Genomic DNA, 7659 nt, shown 5'->3' on the forward strand with positions numbered 1-7659 from the left:
CCGATGCCCTCACCTGCCCGCATCCTCTCTGGGGGATTCTCCAGGCCTCACCTCTGATCAGGTGTCAGCCTGCTTATGTCAAGAAATCCACAAGTCTCTTCTGTTTTCAAAATCTCATAGAAACTCCCCTCATGATGAAATTCTGCAGGAAGCCAGAGGTGGAAAATGGATTTCAGAAATGAGCCACCACAAAGCAATCATAATGATCATATTGATGGTCATTTTCACAAACTCTCAGAAATATTCCAACTAAATGATCCCAAGTTTTTTCTACCCATCTGGGATCATAGCTGGAATGTGGGGGAAACTATAGGAAGAAGCTGGGAATGATATGAAACATCATAAGTTGCTCATGAGGTTATGCAGCAACAACTGCCTGAAATACCTCATTTTTTGCCAGTTCTGGGGATTGAACTCAGAGCCTGAGTGCTGTCTTTGAGCTTTCTCAAGGATAACACTCTACCTTTGAGCCACAGCACCACTTAGAGCTTTTTCTGTATATGTGGTACCAAGGAATTCAACCCAAGGCTTGATGCATGCTAAGCACCCAGCCCGAAAGAACTTCCTTAATCAAAGAAATCCTATGTGAACAATACCACAGCACATAAAAATCATAAATAAATTGCTTTATTTAAGAATTGTTTTCCAAAAAAGGCTGGATAAATGGAACTGCATTAAACTGCAGAGCTTTTGTATGGCAAAGGACATACCTAGTAAACTAATTAGGAAGCCTACAGATGGAAGAAGATCTTCACCAACCTCACACCGGATAAAGGCCTCATATCTAAAATATATCAACAGCTCAAAAATTGAATCACACCAAAACTAATCTCCAAAGAAACAACCATTCCATTAAAGATGGGCTAAAGACTTAAAGAGAGTCTTCTCTGAAGAAGAAACAACAATGGCCTATACACACATGAATAAATGCTCATCATCTCTGGTCATAAAAGAAATGCAGGGGTTGGGAGTTTTGCCTAGTGGTTAAAGTGCTTGCCTAGCATGCACGAAGACCCGGGTGCGATTCCTTGGTACCACATACATAGAAAAAAGCCGGAAGTGGTGCTGAGGCTCAACTGGTAGAGCCCTAGCCTTGAGAAAGTCCAAGGACAGTGCTCAGGCCCTGGGCTCAAGCCCAGGACTGGCAAAAAAAAAAAGAAATGCAAATCAAAACAACTCAAGGATTCCACCTCACTCTAATTAGAAAGACCAGGATCAAGAAAACTAGTAACAACATATATTGGAGGGGATGTGGCCAGGAGGGATCACTACTACACTGCTGTTGGGAGTGCAAACTCATTCAACCACTATGGAAAGCAGTATGGCAGTTCCTCAAAAGACTAAACATAGAGCTCCCCTATGACCCAGCAATTCCACTACTAGGTATTTACCCAATTGTCCAGAAACAAGGTCAGACTAAATCCACTAGCACAACGATGTTCATTGCAGCACCATTTATCATAACAAAGATATGGAACCAACTCAGATGTCCCTCAGTTGATGAATGGATCAACAAGATGTGGTATTTGTACACAGTGAAATTCTATGCTGCTGTCAGAAAGAACGACATTGCCCCATTTGTTAGGAAATGGAAAGACTTAGAAAAAATCATATTAAGTGAAGTAAGCCAGACTCAAAGGAAGATAAGCTCAATAGTTTCCCTCATTTGCCATAACCAGTAGAAACCTTGGTCTCTCCTAGCAGAGATTTGCAATAGAGCAAAACCTAGATACATAAGGCCATATAGTAGGACGCTAAATGAAAGGACCTCTAGGATATAGAAAAAAAGCCATATAATGAGTGGATTGTTGTCCTTAATGTACTATGTTATCTCTCATCTCTTTTGCTATCCCTTGATTATCTCATATTGTTACAGTATTTCACTTTGTTATCTGATATACTAGATATATTTGTATTTGGTTATCTGAAATTGGATAGGGAAGGGGGGAAAACAAGATGAGGGGTAGGGGTGGGGGAGAGGGAAAGGGGGACCAAGACATGAGAAAGGGTATCAATGTATGGGAATTAATGTACCTTCTATCTGGTGAATATAATTTAACCCTTCTATTAATTACAATAAAAATATTTAAAAAAAGATTTGTTTTGCAGCTGTGTTGCTATGACACATGGCTGTAATCCTAGCTACTCACACAGCTGAGATTTGAGAGTGGAAGTTTGAAAGGAGCCTTGGCAGGAAGGCCTGTGACAATCTTACCTCCAACTAACTACAAAACACTGCAGAAATGGTGCTTGGCTAAAAACATAGAGTGCAAGCATTGAGTATAAATGAAGTTCAGAGACAGTGTCCAGGCTCTGAGTCTATCCTTCCTAGTACTAGCACAGGTGTGTGTGGGGGGTTGTGGGTGTGTATCATTCTTTGCCCATATGTTCTGGGCAACAGTAGACCCTTTATAGTTAATTACTTGTGCCCTTGTCTTCAAGGATTTACCCTATATTAGTAACAAAGTATCACTTCTCAGGTATCTTTCATGCAGTCTGGATCAATTTAGACCCTATGTTTATAAAATGTCAGAATACTAGGCATAACTCTAAACAACATTGTGTTTGATTCCCATGCTTTCCTTTCCCCCTTAGTGTACACCTTCCATAATTTGCCTCTAGGAATTTCCAAAAACTCTTTCCGTCTTCAGAGTGACCACAAGCACACAAGGGAAGCCTTTGCGCTTCCCAAAGAGCTCTTTACATATGATTTCCTAAATATTATTACTACCTCCTTCTGTTCTCAGGCCATTCCATCCTTCTGGAAATCACTCAAATAAGCTAATGTGAGTGATCTAAACAAGACCTAGCAATGAGAAAATGACAAAATTTGGCTGTAGCTAAGTCTTGTCGAGTCTTTGCTAGCGGAGTCCCACTGTGCTGACCCTAATGTTACAAATTCCAGATCAAATGCAAGTCAGTGCAATTCTTCCATTTAGGAATAAGATAATCCAGACAGCCTTTAAGGGAAGGAGTTAGTGTTGAAAACAATGGTATGTGTCAGCTTCCCAGCTGATTAATCACCTTTGTTAGCAGAGCAAGGCAGTGAGTGGAGTGGCAGAATGGACTCCATCACGCAGAGCATGAGGCTGAATGTAAGGTCTGGGCCAGAGCCCTCAGCCTGTTGTACCCTCACTGTCACTCAGGGCCCCTCCTCTTGCCAAAATCACATCTTAGGCATCTTAGGCATAAGAAACACACCTCCTAGGCCACCAAATACATGTGCCATTCAATTCTCAGAATTCATGAGAAATCAAGATTCTCTAATAAACTGTTAAAAAAGAAAAAGTGTCTGATGAGAGCTGGGAGTGTTGTGTAGTGTCAGAGTGCTTGATGAGCATGAACAAAGCCCTGGGTCCAATTCCTTGGTACCATATACACAGAAAAAGCCAGAAGTGTTGCTGTGGTTCAAGAGGTAGAAAGAATGCTAGCCTTGAGAAAGCCCAGAACTGTACCCAAGGCCTGAGTGTAAGTCCCAGGACTGCCCAAAAGAAATGTCTCCTAAGAGGAATCAATTGATTTCCTATTTGAAACTGGCCTTAAAAGAGATGGACTAGGACCTGCTTTGTGAATATTCCAGGAGAGACCATGTAGACACTGGGACTCCAAACTGAAAATCCTAACAATTGTGATGTCACAAGGCTGCCACCAGAGGGCAAGCCAACCTCCCAATCTGCACATTCCCAGACTGCAGCTCTTTGTTTTATGGTCTTGGGGCATGAACTCTGGGCCTGGACTCTGTCTCTAACCACTTCAATGCAAGACTAGTGCTCAACCACTCAAGCCACAGCACCACTTCCGAGAGTGCAGATCTTCAAAGACATATTACTGCTATCACAGATGCTGCTTTTCAGAATCCTCAGCAATGAGCAAACCCACAATAGATGTAAATTTTACACACACTTGATCAACATTCGTCAAGTGTATAAGAATTTACACACCTGACCCTTGTGTGTGTAAGGAGAAGATATGCTGGCTGACAGGAGACTGTGGATGACGGACATTTGCTGACTTTCCTCATGGTTGGTGAGAGTGGCAGGGAAGTCAGCCAGCCCCAGAGAGCAGGCAAACTCTGAGCTCCTGATGACTTAGACTCTCCACCTGCTCCTGGCCTTTGGTCTGGGCTCAACCCCAGAGAGTGGGGAGAATTTACCTGCACTGAAGACAAGGCAACCACAGATCAGGGCCTTCCCCCCCCCAAGTTCTCAGCTCCATCATTTTAGCCCAGAGAAAGAATGTCGCCCTGGACACAGGATTCTGACACAAATCTCTCCTGGTGATCCCATTGCCTGAACGTTGAGGTCAGCCTGCACATGTCCACACTGGTGAAGCTACAAGCATACTTAGAAAAATGACCGCAGAGTCCCTTTGAGGCCTCACTTGTTCCAACCTCACCATGGTATTATGTCCATGGAGGCTGCTTTCTTCACCCTACATATATGCATTTTGATGAGTCCCTAAGACTCTCAGAATTAGTAGACACTATGGTGTGTATGCTGAAAACACAGACGATTCCTGTTGTTGTTACACTGGGCTGGGTGTTCAGAGAAAGGCATGATATGACATCTGATTAAGAAATTTCTATCTAGGTTTAATCCAGATCCAAAATGTTTCTTCAGGGACACTTTTCCTGGCTTGAAAACAAGTCAAGACTCTCTCCCCCCACATCACTCCCTCCCTCCTTCCCTACCTATTCCTCCATTCCTACCTCCCTCCTGTCCCCTCCACTCTCCCTCCCTAGATCTCTCCAAAGAGATGTAAACAGCAATACTGGTATCAAGAGAAAAAAAGGGGCATGTATGGTTTGGCACCAGTGATTTTTGTGAAAAAAAAAAGTATGTCCAGAATCCACACTTGTCACTTCATCCTGATTAACTGTGAGAAATTAAATCAAATGGCACAAAGACGATAACACATAAGAAGTCTCAGATTACAAATCACAGAGTCTATGTAGATACTGGGATTAGAAAACACCTAAAATTTCAATAGCAGCAATTTTGTGAGACATACGGAGATATCAGAGTAAAAATGCATTTGCAAGAGTTACTTCAACTAACATTGTAATAGCTGTGATTAAAATTACCACAAAATAGATTTCAATACATTCAGTAAGCTTTTATATTATGTGCTTAGTTAAATTATACAGCTGAGCCTCTGTGTCTCACACTTAGCTACTCAGTAGTCTGCGGCCCAAGGATTGCAATTTAAAGCCAGCCAAGACAGGACAGTCCATAAGACACTTATTTCCAATTAACCATCCAAAACCTGCAAGCAAAGCTCTGGCTAAAGTTGTATAGCAGAGTGCTAGCCTTCATCACAACATCTGATAGCATAAAAAGGCATAGCTTAATTTTAATGATGCTCTTAAATTTATGTGGCAGTGATTGTAGATAGAGATTACTTTCCTGAACATTTTTTATTGAACACGAAATTTGAAATATGTAAAAATGCACTGTTAATAAAAAACGTTTTATTAAAAAAAGAATTATGAACTTTACCAAAAAAAGTCTTCTATAATGAAATGTTCTCCAGGGATAAACACATTCTCAACAGGTAAATTTGTTTCCTAGTCTAGTGTGCACACATGTGGATGCAAGGCCTGTGGTGACTCACTGAGGACAGCCAAGCCTGCAGCTGTGCCCAGCCCTGCCCAGCCCTGCTCGTTTGCATGTGCCCAGAGCTCAGCCCACTGCCCTGAACACTTCTTCAGAGTCTGCCCACACCCTGGGCAGCAGTCAGTCCAGTCAGCACCCAGCATGGACATGAGGACCCCTGCTCAGCTCCTGGGGCTCCTGCTGCTCTGCCTCCCAGGTAAGGAAGGACAGTGCTGGGCATTGACTCAGCCTAGGACATCCAGGGCTGTTGGAACTTCAGGAAGACGTCCTGGTTAGCAAGGAGGATAATTGTTTCTTTATGTTTTCACTTCTAGGTTCCAGATGTGCCATTCAGATGACCCAGTCTCCATCCACCCTCTCTGCATCTCCAGGAGACAGAGTCACCATCAATTGCAAGGCCAGTCAGGGCATTAGCAGTTATTTAGCCTGGTATCAGCAGACACCAGGGAAAGCTCCTAAGCGCCTGATATATGGAGCATCCAATTTGGACACTGGGGTCCTATCCAGGTTCAGTGGCAGTGGATCTGGGTCAGATTACTCTCTCACCATCAGCAGCCTGCAGCCTGAAGATGTGGCCACTTATTTCTGTCAGCAGTATGATGAATTTCCTCCCACAGTGACACAAGTCATAACAAAAACCTCCCAGGGAAGCAGAAGTGAGAGTCTGGGCTGCCCCAGCTGCTCCTCCTGCTGCCTCCACCAGCTGACACAGCTTCCCACATGCAGCCTGGCTCTGAAGGTCCCTTGAAGATTTTGATGGAAGCAGCTAAGCAGAATTTTCACTATTCTAATGCTCTTTAGCAGCAGTACAAGCTTGGCAATGGGCAATGCCTCTACTGATTCAATAGAGCACAAAAAATATAGCATGGAAGAAGCTATGAAAGCATTAATTGGGGTTCATTTGCAAATTAGGGACACACTTGTTAATACAAGACACTGTTTTATTTTTCTAATTTTTAATCATTTTTATTTTATTGTTGGGTTAATGTATAGAGGAGTTACAGTTACATTTGTCAGGTAATGTAAGAGAAAATTATATAAGCCGCAGCCATTTTGAGAGGAGGTTATGTTACTGAGTAAGGTTAAATACAGAAATGGAGTGTGCTCTGGAGTTCCCTCAGACCCCAGACCATCTTCCTGTGGAACTGCAGGGCTCCTCACCTAGGTCCCTGTCCTGTCTAGAAACCCAGAGATAGGTGCCAATTCTCTCCACTGCTTGCAGCTCCTTACAGGTGACCTTCCAATCCTCCCCTCCTCCCCAGTGTCTGCCTGCATGTCAATGGATTCTAAAGCAGACTCTCCTAACTTTCCATCTTCATGGGGACTCCTCATGCACAAACTCTATAGGAGAGTTTGCTAACAATGGCTTTCAGAAGGAAACAATGAGAAGCTGCACACACACAACCAAACCCTGATGAGAGCAATCAACTCTCCACTCCATTGCTTTGTTATAATTCGTGAGTCTGCTCATTAGAGGATCCTTTTACTGGTGTTTTCTTTTTTGTGCTGATCCTAGGGCTTGAACTCAAGCTCTAGTGCTGTCCCTCAACTTTTTGTGCTCAAGTCTAGCACACAAGCCTTGAGTCATATCTCAACTCTGACTTTTTCCATGCTTAATTGGATACAAGAATCTCACAGAGTTTCCTACCCAGACTGATTTCAAATCTCAGTCCTCACATTTCATATCGTAGCTAGGATTATAGCAGTGAGCAACTGGAACCTGGATCTGGTTTTTATAAATTGTTCATTATTAAGCAGTTGTACAGGAAAAAGAGTTAGTGAAATGAGTCATGTAATGAATAGTTCTTGAATTTCTATGCTGCCACTTCATTACTTTTTGTGTATATTTATTTCAGGCACACTGATTTAACAGTAGCTGTAAAGCAAAGAAGGAAAATAGAGTCAGAAGGCATAATGCCTTTTAGTTTTTTTTATTTTGTCGATTCTTTATTTCAAATTAGAGACAACTAAAAACAATATTTTTCCTATTTATGAGCACAGAAATATTTTTTAAAAAGTTAATTAACTGATTTTTATATCATAT

At 42.3% G+C, this 7659-nt stretch overlaps 1 pseudogene; it reads left to right on the forward strand.

Annotated features, from left to right (window-relative positions):
* Nucleotides 1-5756: 5756 nt before the first annotated feature.
* On the forward strand, nucleotides 5757-6363 carry LOC150060404 (immunoglobulin kappa variable 1D-13 pseudogene; annotated as a pseudogene).
* The last annotated feature ends 1296 nt before the right edge of the window (nucleotides 6364-7659 follow it).

This window comes from Megascapheus bottae, chromosome 7, assembly GCF_031878675.1.
Source record: "Megascapheus bottae isolate mThoBot1 chromosome 7, mThoBot2.hap1, whole genome shotgun sequence".
Classification (NCBI taxonomy): Eukaryota; Metazoa; Chordata; class Mammalia; order Rodentia; family Geomyidae; genus Megascapheus; species Megascapheus bottae.